The sequence below is a fragment of the Narcine bancroftii genome, chromosome 4 (assembly GCF_036971445.1).
Source record: "Narcine bancroftii isolate sNarBan1 chromosome 4, sNarBan1.hap1, whole genome shotgun sequence".
NCBI lineage: Eukaryota > Metazoa > Chordata > Chondrichthyes > Torpediniformes > Narcinidae > Narcine > Narcine bancroftii.
The window spans coordinates 103,057,316-103,083,052 of NC_091472.1; the positions used below are offsets into that span (position 1 = coordinate 103,057,316).

The window sequence follows — 25,737 nt, forward strand, 5'->3', positions numbered from 1 at the left end:
TACATAGTTCTATTGCTGCTACTTTCTTTTGGTCTTTTGAAACTAGCCTGGCAGATGCCTTCGATATGTTCAAAACACCCCAACACATTTTACTGCCAATATTGGAAGACAGTTACATTTGCCTTGTCATAAACCCAGCCACCAATACATTGGAGAAAAATCAGCTGATTTAAGATAGCAATGCTTTTGAAAGTATCCTGTTGATGAGTTATTGGAATGGCTTCTTATTGCTGATTTGAAATAATGGCATGCCTGCCTTAATAGACAAATGAGGCATCAATTTAACATTGCACCCAAAAGACAGCCAGCCCCTTAGAAACCCAGCTGTTATTCAGTACTCCACCTGGATTAAGTGTTCACGTTTTAGGATTTTGGGTCTCCAAGAATCTTTGGGTCAATTTAATAAATAAAACAGTAAGTTTGCAGTTCACCTCCTCACTTATGCAATGCAAGAGACTTCCTGAGATTAAATTCACTGGAATAAGTCCATCCATTTATAGTGCTGTTGGCGACGTCCATAACCTGGTGCAATTAACTGCCCTGAGACTGACTTCATATTGCTCTGTAGGATTACCTGTGACCAGTTTTAAAGTGAAAATTGCCAGCCTATTCTTGTTAAACAATTTTTTTTTCTATTTTGGGAAAGTAATGAAAAAACAATGAATTATTTTTAGTGTTGAATAGATTGCAGATCAATCAAAATGGTGGTTTTTAGAGTATGTTGAAATGTTCTCCCATTGGGCATGTAATAATTGAGGCTTGTATGTAATAAAAATGGTGCAATGTGTTTTCTAATTCTATGAGCATCTTGTCACTCTGAAAGATTCTGATGTGCTGTCCTAAATACTGCTGTCTCCCCACTCAATAGTAATATTGGAACTGCTTTTTCTCTCATTACAGAAACCTATATTTGAGTTTTGGTCCACTCCCAATGTTGTCACATTATGAAGAGAGCGTATATTCATTCACTGAATTGAACCCCTTCTTAATGGCTGCACCCACCCTTTTTCCCCCTTTTCTCTTTTTCTTCCTCCTTCCCACCAAATAAAAAGGGATGGTCTGATTTTTGGTATTTATTGAAAAGTATTTGAAGGCTACAATCTTCAGAAGAAACACTGCCGTTGTTTTGCTTGGATTCCACGTGGTGGCTGCAATTAGTAAAAGTAATGAAGGCACGTACTTGAATAATGTTTTGTTGGAATCAGTGCAACCTTGAGAAGAGCCCTTCCTTCCCTGAACACGTTTGTATCAGTCCTTTTTGATCGCTGGCTAGAGCAGTCTGTTGTGCAGGACAATGATCTGAGTGTTCTTCCTATACTGGCAATGAACTTTGGTGAAGAATGCTTGTTTTTAATGGACCCTCAGGAGTACTCTGGTTTGCACCTTGTTTTATTAGAATAATCACCTTATGGATTGAATTGTAGACTATATTGAACACCTTGTAGCCTGAACACACCTGGGATTGTCTGATCCCGGAAGCTAAGTAGGTCAGTACTTGGCGGGGAGACCGCCTAGGAACGCAAGGTGCGGTAGGTTTCTGTGAGGGGAGCTGGACAAAGTGGAGACTCTCTGTCTGCCTTACAGTAGACAAAAGTTAAAGAATTTCATATATGTTACATTCTAAATGGAGTATTAGGTGATATTATTGGAACCTTTCCCTTTATTTACTCAAATAGTTCATCAGAATCAGTGTTGTCATGAAATTGGATCTTTTGCTGTAGCGAATATTGCTGCAAATTACTTTTTAAAATAAATAAATTAGTGCAAAAAAAAGAGAAAGTGAAGTAGTGTCTGTGGTCATTGTCCATCCAGGGGAAGAAGCTGCTTTGTGCCGCTGAGTGTGTCTTCTGTACCTCCTTCCTGATGGCAGCAGTGTGAAGAGGGCCTGGCCTGGGTGGTGAGGGTCCCTGAGCAGAGGTTCACTGCCTCTTGTAGGTGTCCATGTTGGAGTGAAGACCAATGCCCTCAATGGCGCCGGCTGAGCTCGCAACTCTTTGCAGTCCCTTCCTGTGCTGTGCATTGGCACCTCCATAGCTGACAGTGATGCAACAAGTCAGAATGCTCTCCATGATACACCTGTAGAAATTTGAAAGGGTCTTTAGTGACATACCAAATCTCCTCAAAGTCCTCACAGAGTATAGCTACTGGCGAGCCTTCTTCATGATTGTATTAACATGGATGCCCCAGGATAGATCTTCATAGATGTTAACACCCAGGAATTTGAAGTTAACCCTTTCTACAGCTGACCCCTCAATGAGGACTGGTTTGTGTTCTCCTAATTTACCCCTCCAGCAATTAGTGCACAGTCAGTTTTTATATGGTTTTACTTATGATGAGTTCAAAGTTGTTGTTGTAACACCACTCAACTCTATCAAAAGCCTTTTCTGCATCTAATGCAACCACCATAGGATGGTTAGGTTGCTTTCGGTATGCATTGACCAAAGTAATTAATCGAAGAAAATTATCAGATGCATTTCTATTCTTAATAAAACCTGTTTGATCAGTATGTATCAGCTTAGGTAAGTACGTAGCAAGTCTATTAGCTCGTACCTTGGCTATAATTTTATAATCTACATTTAATAAAGAAATAGGTCTATATGAAGACACTTTAATTGGATCTCTATCTTTTTTTGGAATAACAGTTATTAAAGCACTTGAACAAGATTCCGGCAGCTTCTGTTCTTCAGTAACTTGTTTTAACACATCTCCAAATACACGAGATAAATCATCATAAAAAAATTTATAAAATTCCACAGGAAATCCATCATCCCCATGGGAACTTTCCATTTGGCATTTCCTGTACAGCTTCCTTGATTTCAAAATCTGTAAATGGAGATTCCAATTCCTAAATATCTTTCTCATCTAATACCTCAATTCAGATAAATAAGATCCAATAGAACCATTATTCTGCTTCCTGTCAGAAGTATATAATTTTTGATAGAATGAATAAAACTGGTCATTAATTTCCTGAGGCTTATAGGTAATTATTCAATTCTTTTTAGCGGCATTAATAGTCCAAGATGCCTGTTCAGCTTTGAATTGCCAAGCAAGTTCCTTATGAGCTCTGTCACCAAACTCATAATAACGTTGTTTAGTTTGATTAATTAAACGCTCAAACTGATAAGTTTGTAAAGTATTATAGCGTAATTGAAATTTCGCTAATGCAGCTTTTTTGTCTTAAGTCACATCCTTCTGAAAATCTTTCTCTAACTCAACAATCTGATTTTCCAACATTAAACCTGCTGCCATAAATTGTTTCTTAACTTTTGTAGAATAACTAATAACCTGTCTCTTCAAATAAGCTTTTTACGCGTCCCATACTACAAAATGACTATCCACAGAATTAATATTCTCAGTCAAGAATAAAGAGATATGCTCTTTAACAAAAGTAACAAACTCTGGGTTTTTCAATAACATTGCATTAAACTTCCATCTATACGATGAACGTATCACTTCTGAACTTCAACAAGGAAAAAATAATAATGAATGGTCAGATTGAACTCTACTTTTATATTCAACTTGTAATTCTCTACCCTGTAGGTGTGCTAATACTAAAAACAAATCAATCCTAGAAAATGAATCATGTCGTGATGAATAAAAAGAAAAATCTTTCTCTGTAGGATTAACCTTTCTCCAAATATCTACCAGATTTAAATCTTTCATCAACGCTTTGATCTGTATTGTTGTCTTTGATTTCCTTGTACTCTTCGGGTTTCTATCCAATAAAGGTTCCAAAACACAATTAAAATCTCCCCCAACTAAAATATTTTCATTAGCTTGAGTTAACAATAAAAAAGCTTCTGAAATAAACTGCTCGTCATTTACATTAGGTGCATAAAGATTAAGCAAAGTCCAAGATTCAGCAAAGAGTTTACAATTCACCCGTAAAACTCTACCTACATTTCTCTCTGAAGATTCCAATTCAAATGATAAATTTTTATGAATCAAAATCATCACCCCTCTTGCCTTAGAATTAAAAGAAAAAAACACATGTCCAACCCAATCTCTTTTCAATTTCAAATGTTCCTTTTTGGTAAAATGTATTTCTTGAAAAAAGGCAATATCAATTTTCTTTTTTTTCTATAAGCCAATACCCTCTTTTCGCTTAATTAGATTATTTAATCCCTGAATATTAAAAGTTGCAAAATTCAAAGTAGACATTTTTACTAACTAACGAATCCACGCTGCTGAAGATCCAACTGCGCTGGGTAGGTCACGTCTCCAGAATGGAGGACCATTGCCTTCCCAAGAATATGTTATATGGCGAGCTCTCCACTGGCCACCGAGACAGAGGTGCACCAAAGAAGAGGTACAAGGACTGCCTAAAGAAATCTCTTGGTGCCTGCCACATTGACCACCGCCAGTGGGCTGATATCGCCTCAAACCGTGCATCTTGGTGCCTCACAGTTCGGCAGGCAGCAACCTCCTTTGAAGAAGGCCGCAGAGCCCACCTCACTGACAAAAGACAAAGGAGGAAAAACCCAACACCCAACCCCAACCAACCAATTTTCCCTTGCAACCATTGCAACCGTGTCTGCCTGTCCCGCATCGGACTTGTCAGCCACAAACGAGCCCGCAGCTGACGTGGGCATTACCCCTCCATAAATCTTTGTCCGCGAAGCCACACTCTATAAAATAATGCTCCCCTTTATAATTCTTCAAAAACACAAAAAAAAACAAAATCTATCCCTTAATAAACAAAATTTAAAAAAAAAATTTTAAAAACCCCAAAAAAAATAAAAACCACCCAGAGGTAGTAACACCCTAAAAATCTGGGTGTGGTAAACCCACTAGTGGTAGATGACAGTCAAAGCTTTCAGTGTCATCCACCCCCCCATCCAGATACATATTCATTATGTAATTAAGAACAATCAAATATAGTAAATATCTTTAACCCAATGATTCCAAGCCCAATGATTGTTCCGGATCTTCAATGTCAAGAAGACTTTGAGTCAGCTCTTCTTTCTTTCCATTCTTACCATTCTTTCCAAACCCATTCCTGTTCCCATTTCCATTTCCGTTTACCCTCCTCTTAGGAGACGATGGTGAAGACCGCCCATTTCTTCACAATTCTGGCAATGAATTAGTGAAAACCAAGGCATCGTGATTATTCTTAAAAAATTGAGATTGAAACCTTCAAAAAGGTAAAAAACCTTCAAAATTGCAGGATAACGAAAAGCAAACTTATAGCCCTTTCGCCATAAGACATCTTTAGCCAAATTAAATTCCCGTTGTCTTCTAATAAGCTCTTGACTCACATCAGCATTAAAAAAAACTGTATTGTTTTGAACCATCAACGGGGATTGACTCTGCTGCGCTTTCTGTACTGCCATTCGCAAAATCATTTCTCTATCTTGATACTTTAAACAATGAATCAAAACTGCCCTCGGTGTTTGTCCAGGACGTGGTTTTTTCCTCAACGCTCTATAGGCCCGATCCAGTTCCAAACCTTCAGGAAAAAACTCTTTACCCAGTACCTCTGGGATCCAATGTTTAAATTTTTTTATTGGATCAGAACCTTCAAAGTCCTCTGGAAGACCAACTATTTTTACATTATTTCTCCGGCTTTGATTTTCCAAAGAATCAATCTTCTTTAATAAATCCCTTCTTTGAATCCTCCAATCTACAAAAGAACTTTACACTTTTTCCATTTTTTTCTTTATTGCGTTCCACCTGATTTTGACATTCAGAAAAAGGTGTTTCAGTTTTAAAAAAATTATTTTGTACAATATCAACAGATTTTATACATCTGTTAATATCACTTTTAATTACAATCATTTCTTGTTTTATAGTTGAAATTTCTTCACACAAAATATTCATTTTTGTTTTCACATCCATAAATCCTTGGGTTATTTGAGTTGACATTTGTTTTGACATATTATCCATTTGGAAAGCAATCACTTCCAAAACAGTGAACACTGAATCCAATCCAGATTCCATAGCCACTTTTTGAGGTCTACCTTCTGTAACTGCAGGCTCCTCCTCCTGGGCAAATTCCAATAAGGTAAGTTCCTCTTTACTGTCAGTTACCATAGGTCCTCTGACTGTGGCTGCAGATTTGCACACCCGACGCCGGCACCCCAGCCTCGTTAGGGCGCCGGTGCTCAGGCTCCCCCACAGCCCACACTTTCTCTAAAAGATCCTGGACCCGGGATGCTCCGCACATGCCCGACAGAACCGCTGGAAGCGCAGGAGCGTCCTCCGACACTACACTGCGCATCCCCGGGCCCCTTTTTCGGTCGGGCCGCCCACGCACACAGCTTCACGTGCACGCAGATTGGCTACGACCGAACTCACTGAAGTGCCGGCGTCATCTTGCGACTGCAGGATTGGCGCCGAGGTCAAACTTGAAAGGACAGGAGTCCTCTGAGGTTTGGAGACTCCCAACAACGACTGCGTGGATTCAGCTGTGCAGGTAGGCCTCAGATCGTCTATACTTTTATATGGTAATTTCTTCTGAAGTTGAGTTTTAGATTTCTTCACATTGGTAGCCATGATGGATCACTGTTATTCAAAAAACTGTAAATATTTTTAACCACTTTTATACTTTTTGAAATTGGGTATTTAATAATCTAGCTGGGGAAAGGTGGAACACATGTCTTTCTTCTACGCCATCTTGCCACGTCCCCCCACCACTCAACTTGCTGATCTAATTCCTGTATGCTTCTTCATTGCCATCTGTGATTCTTCCAACGACCGTGGTGTCATCGGCAAATTTGTAGATGGCAGTTGCATTGTGCCTAGCCACACATTCGTGGGCGTAGAGTGAGTAGAGCAGTGGGTTAAGCATGCATCCTTGAGATGTGCCTGTATTGATTTTCATTGAGGAGGAGATATTATTTCCAATTCATATTGACTGTGGTCTTCTGATGAGGAAGTCAATGATCCAGTTGGAGAGGGGGTGCAGAGGCCCAAATTTTGGAGCTTGTTGACTCTTCCTATCTGAACGTAGTCCATGTGGACCCATTCCCTTGCAAATGTCATCTCTTTATTGGCTGTTCATTATTTCTGCTGTGGTTACTCTCTTGTAGAGACTTTGAGGCAAGAAATGATCCAAATTGGTCACAGAGTCAAAGTTTTACAGCATGGAATGTGGCCCTTTGACTTAACTTCTCCATGTTGAACAAGTTTGTCCCATATGCCTGTGTTTGGCCCATATTCCTCTTTCTTTCCCATCATAGTATCTCTCTGTATGTCTTTCAAACATTACCATTGTTCCTGCCTCCACTGCATCACTTGTGCTGAAGGTGCACCTTTTGTGTGAGATATTGTGCTGTTTTTTCTTTATTTGGGATGAATCTAAAAGATAGCACCTCATTTAAACAACTGACTGAGTGCCTCACTTTCACCCCTTCTTTAAATCTGAATTGGTTGCCACATTTTGCATGTATTACACATTATAATGGAGAAGGTATTTCAAAAATACTTTGTAGAAGGTGCTATGTTTCCCCCCCTCCCAAAAAAGGAAGTCCTACTAGAAGCTAACAGCCATGCTGCTCTTGTGGAGTAATGAATTGTTGTCCTTTAGTCACTAACTCCATGAAATAGTCCATACGGTTCTGAGGCAGAGTTTTTGAAAATTCTGAGGGTAATGAATCTCTGGAATGGGTGATTGAGACCAGATCATTGGCTTTATTTGAAGTGGAGATGTACAAATTGTTGGTAATGGGGAACTGGCAGAGAAGAGTAGTAGAAGTCAATTTGGATCAACCATGATCATGTTGAAAGGTGGGGCAGGGTGACCTCTTCCTGCACGTGTTTATGTTGTTCTATGTCCAAAAAAATGTAAATAGTTGTGGAGAAATCTCTTGCGGGAGCTTCATATTTAATTCTGGGAATATTCTTGTGTATTAGAGCTTCCAAAACAAAAAAAATCCTGGAAATCTGACACAAAAACAGCAAATAATGATTGACCTTTTGAGTATATACAGTTTTCAATTCCAGTTTGGGTGGGAAAGGAAACAGTTGTCATCTGGCGTAGCAGTTTCTCTGAGAACACCATCTGCTCTGGTTTGGCCTCTTTCCAGAAAGCCCCATCGTGTGGTGAGATGAAGAGGTGGGGCAGTTGTGAAGATGAAGAGACCAAAACATGAGATTACAGATAAGGACTGAACTGTAACATCAATCAGTTATGTAAAGAATCAGAGGAAGAGAAATGTGAAGTATTTTCAAAAACACTTTGACCTTGAAGCTGTTGGCATTTTTGCAATGACACAAATTGGAGCTTGCTGTGAAGATGCCCCACACTGCTGTTGGGCAGGTAATTCCAGAACATCAATTAAGAAATGGCAATATAATTCCAAATCGAAGCACTGTGCAATAAAATCTGAAACTATTGGAAATAAAATGCTAAATAGCTGTATTGGAACAGTATTGGCACTTCAGGTCAATAACATTTTATCACAGCTGGATAAAGTTAATCAAAATATCACTGTTCCCCAGCCTTCAATTGATCCATCTCCAATTACTCTACTTCTAGCTGCCTTTGGGGGATAACTGAGCAACCAATATGCATCTGACCAATATCTATGGACTTGCATTTTCCTAGCCCACCAGCTACAAGGATTCTGTTCTGTTCTACCAGCATCTTTGTCTGATTGACATTTTCTACATAAGTGCTTCAAACTTACCTCCTTGATACTGAACTCGGTTCAGAAGACTCATATCCACTCTATTTCCTGTATTTCTCACTTTCTCCCAGACCGGGTCTCACACATTCTTGCTCCATTGGTCGATGACAAGTTGGAAAGGAAGGTGCATTATGAAATGAGATTGTGAGGAAGGACAGTCAGTTGGATGAATGGAAAATATGTACTTTAATGCAAGGAGTATTAAGAATAATGACATTGAACTGAGAGCATGGATCATTACATGGCTTTACAATGTTGTGGCCATTACAGAGACTGATATAAAGACAGGATTGGCTTATGCATATTCTGGGGTTTAGATGTTCCAAGACGGATAGGGAAGGAGATAAAAGAGTGGAGAAGGAGATAAAAGAATAGGGAACGATTACATTGCAAATCAGGGATACTATCACAGCTGCAGAAAGGGAGGACATAGAGGAGGGATTGGTCAGTGTGAATGAAGTCAGAAACAGGAATAGAGTGATCACTCTGGAGAGTATTCTGTATGTCCCCAAATAGCCACCAGGGCACAGGAGCAGATAAGTAGGCAGATTTTGGAATGATGCTAAAATAACAGGGTTGTTATGGAGACCAACTTCCCTGATATTGACTGGCACCTCCTTAGTGTGAAAGGTTCAGATGGAGTAGAATTTGTGAAGTATCTCCAGTAAGGATTCTGGTACGGTATGTGAACAAGTCAAATAGCAGAGAGGCCAGATTGGATCTAGTATGATAATGAACCTTGTTAGGTGACAGACCTCTTGGTGGGTGAGCATTTCAGAGACAGTGACCACAACTGACATTTAGCGATGGATAAAGATAGGTGCAGACAAAATTGTAAAGTGTTTAACTGGGGAAGGACCAATTATGATGAGATTAGACACGAATTTGAGAGAGTAGATTGGGGAAAAATTGGGGATGCTCTTGGGGAAATGCACAGCAGAAATGTGGAGGATGTTTAGGGGCCTGGATAGGTTTGACCCATTGGGACAGGGAAAAAATGGTGGGGCAAATAACTGTGGTTGACGAGAGTGGTGGAATAGCTAGTCAGGAGGAAGAAGGAGGCATGCATAAGATTTTGGAAGCAAAAATAGGGCAAGGTTCATGAGAATTGTAAGGCAGCCAGAAAGGAACTTAAGATGGGACTTGGGAGAGCTAAAAGGGGGCATGAGAAGGTCTTGGCAAGTAGCATTAAGGAAAACCTTAAGGTGTTGCACAGCGGAAGGATGCCCAGGGTGTGGGTCGGACTAATTAGGGAGAGTAAACAGCAGAAGTCAGGAGTCCACTTATCCAGTGATCTATCCTGGATACAACATCTCCTCACTTGTCAGGAAGACGCAACAGCAACTGCACTTCCTGGGAAGAATGAAGTGGGCAAGGCTGCCGGCCACCATTCTATTAACTTTCTACAGCAGCATCCTGTTTGACTGCATCACGGTGTGGTATGGTTGCTGCAGAGAAATGCTCCATAAGTGTGGCAGAGAGGATCACTGGCGTCTCCCTCTCCTCCAATGAGATGATTTACTGGGATCATTATTTGAAAAGGGTGCGCAAAATTGTTGAGGACCCCTATCACATCTGCACACAGAATCTTTCAGATACCCCTGCTGTGGAAAAAAATACAGAAGTATCAGAGCCAGAACCACCACGTGCAGTGAGAATGCCAAATGATTTAATGAACTATTCAAATTAACCTCCAAGACTACTATTTATTAAACAATATTTGCCTGTACATGTATTATGTTTGTATGTGTGTTTGTGTGTTTTTGCTTTGAGGACTGGAGAATGCTGTTTCACCAGGTTGTACTTGTACAATCAGATGATCATAAAAACTTGAAGTCCTATATAAATAGTTCACTTCAGTGTTCATTCACATTCACTCATTTTCCCATTTGCACCCTGGACTACAAGAACATCTATGACTTCCGCTCAGCATAGTCATCACAGCAGCAAAGTCAACCCTTTGCAACTAGATCTTTCACTTCCTCATTGGCAGACCCCAATCAATGTGGATTAGCAACATCAACTCCTGTTGACCATCAACATGGGTACCTCAGGGCTGCATGCATCTCCTACACTCTATTGCCTCTACACTCACAACGGCATGGCCAAATACTGCTCCAACATCATCTATAAATTCAAGTCAAGTCACCTTTATATATTGTTCATACCATGTTTGCACTGTAAAGACGAGATAGCATTTCTCTAGGACCACAGAGTATATTTACAGAAATGTAAGTTAGAATAGAAGTTAAACATTTAAAAATATTAAGACATATGCAGTAACAGTCCATGGTACCCTAGCCACAATTGTTCTGGGAATTCAGGAGTCTGATTGCTTGTGGGGAAAAAGAAACTGCTGCCCCATCTGGACGTTAGGGCCTGAGTGCTATGGCACCTCCTACCAGATGGAAGAAGGGAGAACAGTTTACATGAGTCCTTCACAAAGTTTATTGCCTTTTGCCTGCATTGAGTTTTGTAGGTGTCCTTCATGGTGGAAAGAGAGCCCCCAATGATCTTTTCCACTGACTTCATTATCCTCTGCAGCATCTTACAGTCTGAGGAGGTACAGCTTCCAAACCAGACAGGATGCTCTTGATACATCCTCTGAAGAAGGTAGTGAGGATGAGGGTGGGTTTGCTGATGATGCCACCATTGTTGGATGAATAATAGGTAATCATGAATCAGATTACAGGATTTAGCCGTATAGCCGTTTACAGCGCGGAAACAGGCCATGTCGGCCCTTCAAGTCCACACCGGTTCACTTATACAACTCCACTAGCTCAACTCTCCCACTCTCCGCCCATAACCCTCCAACCCCCTCACCTCCATTTAACTTCTCTTAACAGAACAATAATCTTGCTTTTGGTATAAGCAAAACCAGTTTGCTAATTGGGGCGAGGGATTACACACTGGTTATCATTGATGGGATAGCAGTGGAGTGGGTTAAGTCATTCAGGTTTTGGGATTCCGTATTTCACAGGATTTCTCTTGGAGCGCCACATCAAGGTACCCAAATGCCTCTGCTTTATGAGGAAATGTGGCATGCTGTTCAATACCCCATCAAGCTTTTACAGATACAGTGTGGAAAATATACCACCCAGTGGTATCAGCCTGGTTTAGAAACTAGAGTGCCCAGGAACACAGAACACAGAATGCGATAGAAAGTGGCAAACATAGCCAGGTCCAGCACAGGGTCCAACCTCACATCCATTGAAGACATCTTCGACACATTTCCTCAAGAAGACGGCCAACATTGTAAAGGATCCCCTTCATCCTGGTCACAATCTCCTCACACTGAAACCTTCCGGCAGAAGGTAGAGAAGCATGAGGTCCAGCACATGTAGGTTCAAAAATAGTTTTTATCCAACAGCTATCAGGCTCTTTAACCTTCCTGTACAACTCTAACCATATCCATAAATTGCCCCAGCACCACCAAGAGATCTGTCTGCACCATTTGAAGCATCACTTTTTTTTTGCACTAACTGCAACTGTGAATATTTATCTATTTTTATTATTATCTCTTTCTTTGACATGGTGCATTAATGTAATTGGTACTATATAGTTGGTGCTTCTTGGGTAGCTGTTTGGCTGCAGCAAGGAAGAATTTCGGTGCATCTGTACATTGTACTTGTGTGTAGGACAATAAACGTTCGTACTCTTATTTTTATTTGGCTTATATAAGATGCAATCAGTCCTGCCTTCCAGCTGGTCACAGACATTCCCTCTGTGTTTATCCTTTTTTCCTTTTATCCCATATATGTCTTTTCTCTGCATCTCTAACCTTTCCCAGATCTGGAGAAAGACTGTTAACATAAAATACTAAGCTGCTCACTACTTGATCAACATGAGCATTTTTTGATTTTGTAGCATCTGGAGTATTTAGCTTGTGTATTTAGGATGGGTATTTGCATTGATGGGGGTGCTTTTGGGTTTTAGTTTTAGTCCCCTTATGTAAGGAAACTGTGCTGGAGAGATTCTGGGAGATTCTCACTCTGCTACTTCCTGGGATGTCTGGGTTTTCTCATTCCAATTGGCTAAAGAAATTAAATTTCCAGTAAAATTCAGTTAATCCAGTACACCCAGTACTTCATTGCTTGAGTGGCAGAATTTCCAGATGTTATTCCTATTAATACTCCACGCTCAATTCACAGTGTTATGTGTTGCATAATTGTACAATAACATTTCCAGTGAAATCTCCAATGGGTTGGGTGAGCCAGATGCTGAATCATTGGGTTTTCTGAAAAATTGGATTATGAATTATTAGTGTTTCACATTATATATTTTGGCATTTGTAGGGATGTGGGATGGCAGTCATTGAAGAACCTGAGGGAGCATGACATGGTAAATTTTGAAATGCTTTCATTAACAGGAACTGTTACGTTTGAGACCCCCCGCCCCCCCCATTGTAAACGACAACCAGAGGCTAGTGCAGACTAACTCAATGCTTTACTAATTACATACTACAATTATTACTACGAAGCTTTCAGTATAAATCAGTTCCCCATGTCATCACGTTCACATAATGGTGTCATATCCAACACTCTTCCCCCTCCCCCACCCAGCATACATAGTCTTTGAAATGTTCTGGTGGGTGTGTGGTTCGTTTGGATATTCGGAGAGGGATGGTATCAGTCGGGGCACTTTATTGTTGTAAAGCACACATGTCAAACTCTGGCCTGCGATATAATTATATTTGGCCCGCAAGATCATATTAAATATATATTAGAGTTGGCCTGCTGGCTGCCGCGCCAGTATAGCGCATGCACACTGAAGGTGAAAATGAAGACGCCGGAGGTGTGGAGGGATCTCAGAGTCCCGAATCCCGGGGATCGGAGCGCCACACTCAGCCCGCCCGGCTCCCGGACACACAGACGCGGCTGGAGTTGGGGACCATCCTCGCTGGGTCTGCGCTTCAGCGGTGACGCCGGACCGAACGTCTCGTTGGCGATGCCTTCCCCCTCGCTCTGTGCGCGGCGGACCCTGCCTCCCGCTCCTTTTGTTGGAGACGAGCCCAGTTCCGTGAGATCGCAGTTTAATCCCTCTCCAACCAAGGGAGGGGGGTGGGAGCAACGCGCTCTTCTCAGCCAATTCCTCCACCGCCCCAGACGCTGGCGTTTCAACGGGGGGTTCGGGTGCCTTCGTCAGGCGACCGACCTGTGGGTCCAAGACAAGGGGAGAGCGTACAAACTCCACACAGACAGCACCTGAACTCGGGTGAACGTGGAGCTGCGACCCCACATTCCACATCAGGACTGTGTGTAAGATTGGGAGCAGTGAGACGGAAGCTTATTTTGTTCCTGTGATTTAAGCCTTTCTTGGGGTGGGGGGGGGGGGGGGTCCTTCTCTGACCACTTGCCTAACAATTAACCTAATCAGATGTGGAGTTACCACAATACATCAGTTCTCAACCTTTTTCTTTCCACTCGCATCCCTGTGCCATTGGTGCTCTGTGATTAGTAAGGGATTGCTTAAGGTGGTCTATGGGTGGGAAGAAAAAGTTTGAAGACCACTGCTTTAATCATCCCTCATTGACTCGTCATGTGCACGGTTTCAGAACGCTAAAGGAAATGGGCCAATGACAATTTTTCTCAAGCAAAATATTTCAGTAACAATTGGGTCTAGAGCAGTGATTCTCATCCTTTCCTTCCCACTCATATCCCACCTTAAGCAATCCCTTATTAATTACAGAGTTCCGATGGCATAGGGCACACATGCCAAACTCTGGCCCGCAGGCCAAATTTGGCCTGCGATATAATTATATTTGGCCCGCAAGATCATTTCAAAAATGTATTAGAGGTGGCCTGCTGGCCTCTGTGCCAGTATAGCGCATGCACAGTAATACAACAAATCCCAGAATGCATTGGCGTCAGCCTGCTAATCGCCCCCACCTCCTCTGTTTACGTTGCAGGGTCTCACCGTGGACTCTGGTTTTGGGGCCTGGCCGGTGTCAGGGGAAGCCAAGGCCGCTTCCCAGCGCCCGGAACCGGAGGCCTTGGGCCTGACCTCACCAGGACCGTTGCCCACTCCCCCTCCCTGCCGCAGGCCGATCCGCGACCCACGGTGCCGGGGCCGCTGATCCGCCGAGATGCCGCCCTGCAGCGAGAGCCGATGCCCCCGCACTGTCGTTGTCCAACCCGATCGCCCGCAAACCCCGCCCTCCTGCACACAGGCCTGAGTAAGGATTATGAACTTTAATCTCAGGATGAAACGATCTTCCAATAGTTTCATGTCACAGTGATAAATATATTCCTGGTTAAAAATTATCCTGCACCTGGATACAAGCTCATTAGGCATAAAACTTGAAAAGTGTGTAAATCAATGGATATCTGTACCAATGGAAAAAGGGCATGGCAAATTACCCTGCTAGAGTTCATGCCCACTATCAGTCACCCATTTGATTGTTTCAGGAATCATGTTATTCTCCCACATTCTCAATAGCCCTCAGATTTTACTATTCGACAGCACACTAGCAACATTTGACAAATCCTCTATAGAGAAATATTATTTATTGAATATTTTATTTCTCATTTGTTAATGCTTCTGGAAAGAGTTTATCCAAAACTATTATTAAACATTTATTTTAATAAGAAAAAGTTTAACATTACATATGTTGAAAGAAGAGAAAAGATGCAGATGTTGTTGAAAATTTTCAATAAATATTTAGTTCGGCCCTCGACTTAGTCCAAGTTTTTAATTTTGGCCCTCCGTGAATTTGAGTTTGACACCCCTGTTGTAAAGGAACTTTACCATGGGGAGTGTGGTTCGTTTGGATATTTGGAGGGGGATGGTATCGGTCGGGGCACTTTGTTGTTGTAAAGGAACTTTACCATGGGGTGTGTGGTTCGTTTGGATATTCGGAAGGGGATGGTATCGGTTGGGGCACTTTGTTGTTGTAAAGGAACTTTACCATGGGGTGTGTGGTTCGTTTGGATATTCGGAGGGGCACGGTATCGGTCGGGGCACTTTGTTGTTGTAAAGGAACTTTACCATGGTCTGTTTCGGTTCATCGGTCAGGATATAACTCAGCAGTGGAGAAGATGATCTTGGTGGTCTTTTTGGAGTTGGGGTAAGAAGATTCAGTGGGCTGCTCGTTTGGTGTCTTGTTTCAGATGTCCTTCTTGATGGTATCTTCTTGGTCGGTGGTCTTGGCCCTTCTCCATGCTCGCCGATGTGTGGTGGAGATGCTTCTACTAGTAGCCAGGTCGGCCCCTCATTGAACACACTGTCCTTTCTGGTTTCAGGTGTCATTGCGTCGTCCACTGGTCTTAGTTGGTTGATGTGTCTTGTCCAGATCATGTCCCCCACTAGGATGTGATAAGAGTATGGACTGAGTTTTTTCAGGACTACTCCCTACACCCATGGAGCTTTGTGGATGCGGTAGACTTGCACAAATGCTGGTTCTCCCACTTCAATTGATCTCGGCAGAAGCTGTCTGTTGCAGTCTGAGGCTGATATTTGGACGTATTGCCGAGTCTGGTCCTTCAATTTCTTCTGAACATCAGATCTGCCGGTGTTCTTTTGATGGTTGAGTGTGGTGTGTTTCTGGTAACTCGGCAGGAAATCGGTGATTTTAAGGGACAACGATGAGTCCAAATTTTGTCCCATTTTCATGGCTTTCTTGAAAGTTTGTATGAAACGTTCTGCTTCTCGTTTGTACTGGGATGGTCTGGTGCAGACAGTATGTGGTGAATGTTATTGTTGCGGTTCTGCTGATACCAGTTGTGGGCTGTTGTCGGAGACGAGTTCAGTGGGTAATCCACATGATGCGAAAACTCCTCCGAGTTCTTCAATGGTCTGACCTGCAGTCATCTTTTTCAGTGGATTACAATCAGACATTTTGAGTACTCGTCGACTGCTATCAGAAAGTTCTTTCCCATGAATGGCTCTGCAAAGTCTATGTGGATCCGATGCCATGGCTGTGATGGCCGTTTCCATGGGTTTGCTTCAACCTGAGGTGCTTTGGGTTGTGCCTCCTGGCATGTACTGCATCTTCTGACTGTGTGCTCAATATCTTCCCCTATGGAAGGCCACCAGTCATGTATTCTGGCTAATGCTTTCATACGCAATATCCTTGGGTGGCTATTGTGTAGTTCAGCCAGGACATCTTGCTTCCACTTCTTGGGAATGACTGTCCGGTTCCCCATAGTAGATATCCTTCTTCAATGGACAGTTCGCCACGTCTGGTGTAGTAGGATTCCAGATCTTCTGGCCAGTCATTGTGAAATAGAATACTCTGGAAAGTATTATATCTTTCTGGGTTTCCTTACTGATCCCCTTTGCTGTTATCGGAAGTTGATTTAGTTGGCTTTCATTTATTTCTGTTGCTTCTGATGTCCATTTTACGATTGTTCCATTCTGCTCCGTGTCTGGGAGTGGTAAGTTGGAGAGGGTATCTGCATGGTTATTCTGTAGTGCTGGTTTGTGTTTTAAATCTAAATCGTATGCTGCCAATAGCATCGGCCACCTTTGATTTCGGGCTGCTGCCACCATTGGTATTCCTTTTTTTGATCCCAATATTAGACTCAGTGGTTTGTTGTCTGTACGACTGTACAGGTATTGGTGAAATCACTTTCCAATTGAGCATAGTTCTGCTCACAAGCAGTTTTTTGATTGGGAGGCATATGCCATGGGTTGTTCTCCCTTTTCAGTTTTCTGTGACAGTACAACGCCCAATCCCACGGGCGATGCGTCTACTGCCAGTGTTAGTTCTTTGTCCGGATTTTAATGAATTAAGACATGGTTACTGCTTGTTAAAATTGTTTTTAGTTCATCAACAGCACTTTTGGTTTCTGTGTTCCGGCACCATTTCTGATTCTTCTTAAGTAGTTAATTCAGGGGATTACATAACAGAGATGTGTTTGGAATGTGTAGGAGCTTCTTTTAAATTAAATTATTTTTTAAATTAGAAGTATAGTCCCTTTTGGCTTACAAGCTCGTGCCCCCCAATGACCCTACAAACGCCATACATTTATTTGAGTGGGAGGAAATAGGAGCACCCAGAAGAAATCCACACAGTCACGTGGAGAACATAGAAACTCCTTACTGACACCACAGGATTCAAATCCAGATTGCTGGCGCTAAAGTAGCTTTGTGTAAACTGCTATGCTAACTGTGAACAAGAGGCCATAGTTACAGGATAGGGAGTGACCTTTTATAACTTAAGGACGTTGGAACTTCTTGCAGGGGAAGGTAAATCTCTGGAATTCTCTTGCTTTGAAGGTTGTGGAGATAAGATCATTACTAAAGGAGAAGTAGATACATTCTTTTTTGTAAGAGCAGAGAATTAAAGGCTGTAGGGAACTGAAACACCAAGTCTGATTATGGAGAACAATAGATAGGATTGAGAGGCTGAGGGACCTACTCCTGCTATTGGTTAAGTTCTTCCCCTGGAAAAGTTTCCATTGAGATGGTGGAAACTGTGTTTGAAGGGCTATCAAATAATTATTTTCAAATGACTGCAGAGTATTTTGTAGATTGTGAATCAGTGATGATAATAAGTTAATTGTCATGCACATTGTACATAATACAGAGGTGCCAAATTCCTACTTGCTGCAGACGAACAGGTACTTGGAAAGAAAACCCAATTGTAAACTAATGGAATTGGTGATAAACAGAATAAGATGTTGAATGGTGGTTTATTTGATTTGGAGTTCAAGGCCAGTGGTCATTATTCCTGCTGAGCCTTATAGATGATAGAAAGGCTGGAAGTGAGTCATTTACTGCAGAACTTCCTGAACTGTGTACCTCAAGGAATCTGTAAAACTATAGATTCCCAATCATCCAGGTGATGACCTTTGGGAGTTCAACAGGAAAGTTTGCTGATGCTCAGGTCAAATGTGCTGGAAAAATTCAGCAGGTAAACGCAGATTCCGTGGGAAGTAAAAGGTACCAACGTTTCGGGCCTGAGCCCTTCATCAAAGCCCTTCATCCCATGGCTCAGGCCCAAAACATTGGTCCCTTTTACTTCCTATGGATGTTGTGTGACCTGCTGAGTTTCTCTAGCACATCGATGATTGCTGGGAAATCCCCATGGTTTGGAATCTACTTTGCTTGTTAATCCAGAATGTGAGCAGGTGTTGGTGGGCTCTGAAGTGTGTGCAGACAGACCAGGGATGGAAACACCTGGGCTCAGGAATGTGGATGGGGTTGTGGACAGAGCAGAGGTCCTCGATACCTGAACATGTCAACTCATTTGGATGAGTTTCTATTTGCCACTCTCTTTAACCTCAAAGTTCACAAAAACATTGTTTATATTACTGTGTATAAAGTTTTTTAAAAAATAAATAAAATGTTAGTGTGTTAGTATATATATTCATTTGTCTGGAAAACTCACCCATCCAGCGCCATAAAGTACCGTGGGCGTCAGATTATCAGAGTTTGACTACTTTTGAAATAAGCCCAATTATTAATTACAACATTTTTGCATTGCTTTCTTGGTTCTTGCAAATGAACCTTGAGTCATCTGGAGGTGTGTTTGTTTCTGGCAGCAGTATGAACACAATTTTTGTATTTTGATAACTGAATTTTATTTTCAAATGAAAATAAGGGCATTGTTTTCACTTTCTATTTCTTTCCATTGCACCCAACAAAATTTCAATAGCTCCCATGAGACACCAACTGTAATGGAAGCTGAAGCATGCTTGATTTAAATCCTAATATTTTGATTTAATAGGATTTCCCTTCAAAGTCCTGCTGCACAGACCCAGATAAGAACAGCTCCCTCACTGTTTTTCTTGGGAAACCATGTCCAGCACTATCCAGTCAGTCCTGTGGCCTCGACTGTGAATTGTCACTGAGCAATAGGTTGAATCTTGCAGTAAAAACACATTGAAATGAAGGAGGAACTCAGCTGGTCTTGCAGCATTCATAGGAGATTAAAACATATTGCTGGCATTTTGGGCTTGAGCCTTCAATAAGCAAAGAATAAGCAAAAAAAACAACAGGAATTCTCAGAATAGAGGCAGTGCTGGCCGGGAGGAGTCTAGACCAACAACAGGTGTTAGTTGGATATGATAAGGGGAGAGGGGAGGATTGATTTTTGTCTGAGTGAAAGGAGACAAAGGGAGAGAGACAGAGCTTGGGGAAGAAGTAGTGGGGAATGTTTAACAAAAGCCAGAGAAGTCAATGTTAATGCCATCAGGTTGGAGGTTGCCCAGATAGAAGATAAATCAGAATTTATTGTCATGAACAAGTTTGGTGTTTTGTGGCAGCATCATAGAGCAAATATTCATATTATGAACTATCTTAAAACACTAACATATATTTAAAAAATAGTAGTTCTCAAGGTAAGGCAGTGCCTTTGGTTCATTGATCATTCAGGAATCTGATGGCAGCGGGAAAGAAGCTGTCCTTGTGCCACTGAGTGCTCGTCTTTAGGCTCCTGTACCTTTTTCCCCAATGGTAGCAGAGTAAAGAGGGCATGGCCTGGGTGGTGGGGGTCTTTGAGGATAGAGGCTGCTATTTTTTTAAGACACTGCCTCATGTAGATGTACTCGATGGAGTGAAGTCTGATGCCTGTGATATCTCAGACTGAGTTAACAACCCTCTGGAGTTATTTCTTGTCCTGAGATTTGGTGCCTCTGTACCAGGCAGTGATGCAACCAGCCAGAATGCTCTCCATGGTACACCTGTAGAAGTTTATGAGTGTCTTTGGTGACATACCGAATTTCTTCAGACACCTCAAAAAGTATAGCCGCTGGGGGACTTTCTTCATGTTTGCATCAACGTGGAGGCTCCAGGACAGATCCTTAGAGGTGTTAACACCCAGGAATTTGGAGTTCTTTACTGTCTCCACTACTAAGCCCTTGATGAAGACTGTGTCATGTTCCCCTGACTCCCTATTGAATTCCACAATCATCTCCTTGGTTTTGCTGACGTTGAGTGCAAGGTTGCTGATGTGACACCACTCAAAGATCTGATCTATCTCCCTCCAACACAATTTCTCATTGCCGTTTGTAATTCTGCTAACAACTGTGGTATCATCACATTTGAAGTTAGTGCTACTGGGCGATAGGTGTTGAGGTAGCTTGCACTACTCTTCTTGGGCACCAGGATGATTGATGTCCTTTTGAAGCAGGTGGGAACCTCTAATTGCAGCAGAGGTTGAAAATGTTCATGAGCACTCCAGCTAGTTGGTTGGCGCAGATTTTCAGTACCTGCCAGGTACGTCGTCAGGGCTTGATGCTTAGCGAGGTTCACCCTCTTGAGCGATGTTCTAACGTCATCGTCAGTGACAGATATCACAGGGTCCTCAGCCATTGCAGGGATTTTAGTAGGCACTGTTTGGTTCTTCTTCTCAAAGCATGTAATGAAGCATTACAACCATCTATAGTGTTTGTCCTTGCTTTGTAGGCTGTAATGCCCTTCACTCCCTGCCATAGCTGCCGTGTATCTCTCTCTATCTCTAGCTTCCTTTGGAATTGCCACTATACCTTAGAGCACACATGTCAAACTCTGGCCCGTGGGCCAAATTTGGCCCGCGATATAATTATATTTGGCCCGCAAGATCATTTCAAAAATGTATTAGAGGTGGCCCGCCCTGCAGCAAGAGCCGATGCTGTTTTTTGGTAATGTCACCCCCACCATCCTCCCCCTTCATTGCACATCCTTCCCCATTGTAACACGAGAAGTCTGTCGATGTCATCAGCCGGCAAGCCAATTGGAAGGCTCCCCGCACAACCAGTCACTTCTCCCACCTGTCGAGCGGTGCGGCGGATTGGCGAGCACCTGTGATTTCCTGTTGATGCAACGGGCATGGCAGGCTGCGCACGGCCCCCGGGCAGCGCGAGCCCCGCGCGACTGGCTCCGGACGGCCCTTCCACAGCGCGAGCGCACTTCTCCCGGTCACCACGGCCTTCAGTGCTTGCACCCGCGCGGACCCCAGGGACGGCTGGTTCGGCCCTGCACGTGAAGAGAGAGATGGTGGCTGTCCGCAAAGGCTGATCGGCAGCGCGCTTGGCCTGAGTGGGTGGGTAAGCAGGGGTGGGCAGAGGGTGTAGGTGAGGAATAATGGGCAGGGGAAGTTATGGTGGTGCGAGGGGCAGTTAGAGGGAGGGATGAGTAGAAGGAGGGGTGGATAGGGAAGAGGTAAAAGGGGAGGGGCAGGGCGAGTAGGGGAGGGGTGATTAGAGGGTGAGAGATGGGTAGAGGGAGGAACAGGTTGAGGGGAGAGGCAGTAGAGGGGAGTGTATAGAATGGGGTGGGTAGAGGCAGAGCAAGTGGAGTGAGGGGTGAGTAGAGGTTGGGTAAAGGACTGGTCAGGTAGAGGGATGGTGGGTCGAGGGTGAATAGAGGCCTAGAGCCTGAGGAGTGAGCAGGAAATGCTGAGACCTGATGCAGGCCAAAATGGACAGAGCCTGTCAATGCTGACTACATCTCCACAGGGACCAAATAGGTTTCCCTCAGGTCAAGCAAAGGGTGAACTTGAGCTACCTACTCCTGACCTGTAACATTATCCTCCTAAAGTTATATCCTAAAGTTTATCATTACATATGTTGAAAGAAGAGAAAACATGCAGATGTTGTTGAAAATTTTCAATAAATATTTAGTTCGGCCCTCGACTTAGTCCAAGTTTTTAATTTTGGCCCTCCGTGAATTTGAGTTTGACACCCCTGCCTTAGAGGAACAACGCCTTAGATGAGGTGTTGTTCCTCCAATTTGTGGGTGGTCTCAGTCTGGCAGTGCATGAGACCAAATACAGATATGTCAGCAATGGAATGGGATTGGGAATTGAAATGGGTGGCCCACTGGGAGATCTACACTATTGCAGTGGACAGAGCCAAGATGCTCATCAATAGGTTGAATCTTATCCAGTCTAATGCTTGATGGTTGCCTTTTGGTTCCCAGATTACCCAAATCCTGACCAGATTTCCACCTCTGTGTTTAAAACATCCCACCCTGGTTACAAAATGAAGTTTAGAAATGAATTTACATCAGATCCAAGTGGAGGAGAAAGTAGTCTTTTGACCATCATGTATCTGCTACAACTGAGATAGCAATAGAGTTTTCTCTCTGCTCCTATTATTGTTTATTTGTTTGTAACCAGAGCCCTCTGCAAATCACATTGAATCTGCCTCCACAATCCTTTTATTAGATGGCACATTTGGTGGTTTTAACTCTCTCTGGTTCTTGCCACGTTTCTCTCCACTCTCTCACCTTCTGTTTGTTCCCCTCCCCCTTCCAAATCTGTGTTTGCTCTTTGCTGACCCTCCTACCACTCAGGGATTGCTCTGTCCACACTATCAAAGCCATTGTTTGTGGGGAAAGCATCAGAAATCCTGTTTCTCCCTCTGTAGCTGGTTTTGAGTCTGGTCAAATTGTAATCGGCTGAAGCAAGGAATGCCCTTAAATTCATCCTTGATTTGCTCCCAGCAGATCACTCAGTGTGAGCTCTTTCACTTGACCATCAGAGTTTTAGCATGTGGTGATTGACCGATGCCTTGCTATGTCAAAGGTTTGCTGAAGCATTGTGTGCCAAGCTTGTGAACAACCAGGTAAAATGAGTCCAATTGTAATGTGTCTGGGCTGCAAAATTAGCAAATTTGAATATTAGATAATGTTGACACAATTTTTACCCAAACTTGATCATCACTAAAGGGGGACCAACACTGCAGTATCTGTAATACCCTAGGCAGTGATCCAAAGATACATTGGAGCTACCACACAAAAGTTTAGTGCTTCTTTCTTAGCTAGACCTTTGTATGCTCTGGATCCATTCCTATTTCCGAGGCTTTGACTTGGATCTCTTTTATTAAATGTTTGACTAATTCCTTTTTGAATTGCACTCTCGAGCTGTATGTTAATATTCTCGGTATCATGCAACCCAGAAATAGGCCCTTCAGCCCACTGGTCATTCACATTTATCTTATTTTGTTTATTCTGTGCATTCTCATCAACCACCCAATTCCTTCACTCACTCATATATTGACAATTTTTATAGGAGCTAGTTAATAATAATTATGTGCAAACATTTTGTTCCAACTTAGTTTATAATGAAGTCCCTTTACTCTTGACAAATATATCTTAATTTTGAAAACATGGTGCATGGGTTATTTTTCCTTAATTCTGGAGTTCCATTGAACATTCATTTGACTCCCCACTCCAAGTTACTCAAATAACATCCCTCCTTTTCCCAACCAAGAATGACATAAATATTTCCACAGATGCTCCATCAATGTCTTCTATGACTTTGACATGCATTTGTTTCTTGTACATGAGAGAATTAAACCCCAGACTCTTGTGACTCATTTGCAATGCTCTTTCCTTCACGCTGGAGCGGTAGCTTTCATACCTATTTTGTAAATGTGATCAATAATCATTCCATTATTGATCACATATGGTTCCCTTGATGTGACTGGCTTCAAAATGAGAGGTCTTCGTCAAATCGTCTGTGGGATCGTCTACATTCATCGTATCCTTTCAGATTACGTAGTCGTTGCCATTACTATCTTTGTGTAAGTTGATTGGCATGTTTTTTGTATAACTACCATGCAAAAAGTATAAAATTAAGGTTGCTTCCCCTCTCCTTCACATGTACACACACATATTTTCTTTTGGGGACTTCGTGTAAGTGCCTGCCTTAGAATCCCTAGCTGTTTACATAGATTGTCCATGTACACATGAATAGGAACTGCTCACTTTGCAACAGTACATGGTTTAGGAAGACTTGCGGACTGGATTACAAGATTTGAGAAGTTTGTTGAACTTTTCTAGCAAACAGGAGTGTGCAAGCCTGAGACAGTTTAAGAAGGTGAGAACTGTGCTGATAAGTTTTTTTTTCAGCGAATGGGAGGTGGAGCGAGAGTGTGTGAGAATGAGATAGTTCAAGAAGTTAAGAATAAGCAGTGCAGCTATTGTGTTAATGGGTCAGAAGCAGAGCCTAAGGTAAAACTTTGGTGAGATAGTTTTATTTATTCTTTGACCTTATATTAGTGCCAAGGTAGAATAGTCAGAATGACAACAGAGTTGGTGCATCTTGTGAGATGTGGGAATGCTGGGAGACTGGCCATCTCCCTGATAGCTTCATCTGTACGAGGTGCGTCAAGTTGCAGCTCCTTGCAGACCATGTTAGGGAACTGGAGTTGCAGCTCGATGCACTTCATCCTGGAGAAGGAGCAGTTGATCGATAAGAATTATAAGGAGGCAGTCACACTGAAGGTACAGGAGGCAGGTAGCTGTGTGACTGTCAGAAGGTGGAAAACAAAAGTCGGCAGGTCGTACAGGGTATTCCTGTGGCCGTTCACCTCCATAATAAGTATTCTGCTTTGGATATTACTGGAGGAGATGACCTACCAGGGAAAAGCCGGAGTGGCAGGGTCTGAGCCTGGCCCTGTGTTTCACAAGAGAAGGGTGGAAAAAAGGAGAGCAGTAGTGAAAGGGCATTCAATAATTTGAGAGGCAGACAGGAGATTTGATGGACATGAAAGAGACGTTCAGATTGTTTGTTGCTTCCCTGCGGTCAGGGTCAGTGATGTCTAGGATTGGGTCCATGGCATCCTGAAAAGGAAGGGTGAGCAACAAGAAGTTGTGGTATATATTGGTATCAATGACAGGTAGGAAAAAGGATGAGGTCCTGAAGTGAGAATACAGGGAACCAGGTAGGAAGCAGAAAGACAGGACCTCAATGGTAGCAATCTCTGGATTGCTGTTTGTGCCACATGCCAGTGAGGGTAAGAATAGGATGATATGGCAAATGAATGCATTGCTGTGTAATTAATGCAGGGAGCAGGGTTTCAGGTTTCTGGATCATTGGGATATCTTCAGTGGAAGGTACAATCTGTAAAAAAAAAAAGACAGGTTCCACCTAAACTGGAAGGGGACAAATATCCTGCTAGAGAGGTATGCCACAGCTATTAGGGAGGGTTTAAACTGGTTTGGCAGGGAGATGGGAACCAGAGTGATAGGGCAGAGAATAGAGCAGATGATGGAAAGGTTGATGCAATGTGAAGTAAAGGTAAAGGTTCCATTATTGTCACGTGAGATTGTGAGAAAGAACAGGAAGAAGAGGGAGCATAAATGTGGTCATTTGCGAGGATTGAAATGTGTTTACTTCAGTGCAAGAAGAATTAAGAATAAGAGAGATAACTAAGAGCATGGGTTACGATATTGT

The 25,737-nt window shown here is 42.6% G+C and overlaps 1 protein-coding gene across 3 annotated transcripts in view; it reads left to right on the forward strand.

Annotated features, from left to right (window-relative positions):
• LOC138760929 (pleckstrin homology domain-containing family G member 1) overlaps window positions 1–25,737 on the forward strand; it is a 233,803-nt gene that overhangs the window by 136,758 nt on the left and 71,308 nt on the right. The gene's annotated exons all lie outside the window — the stretch shown is intronic.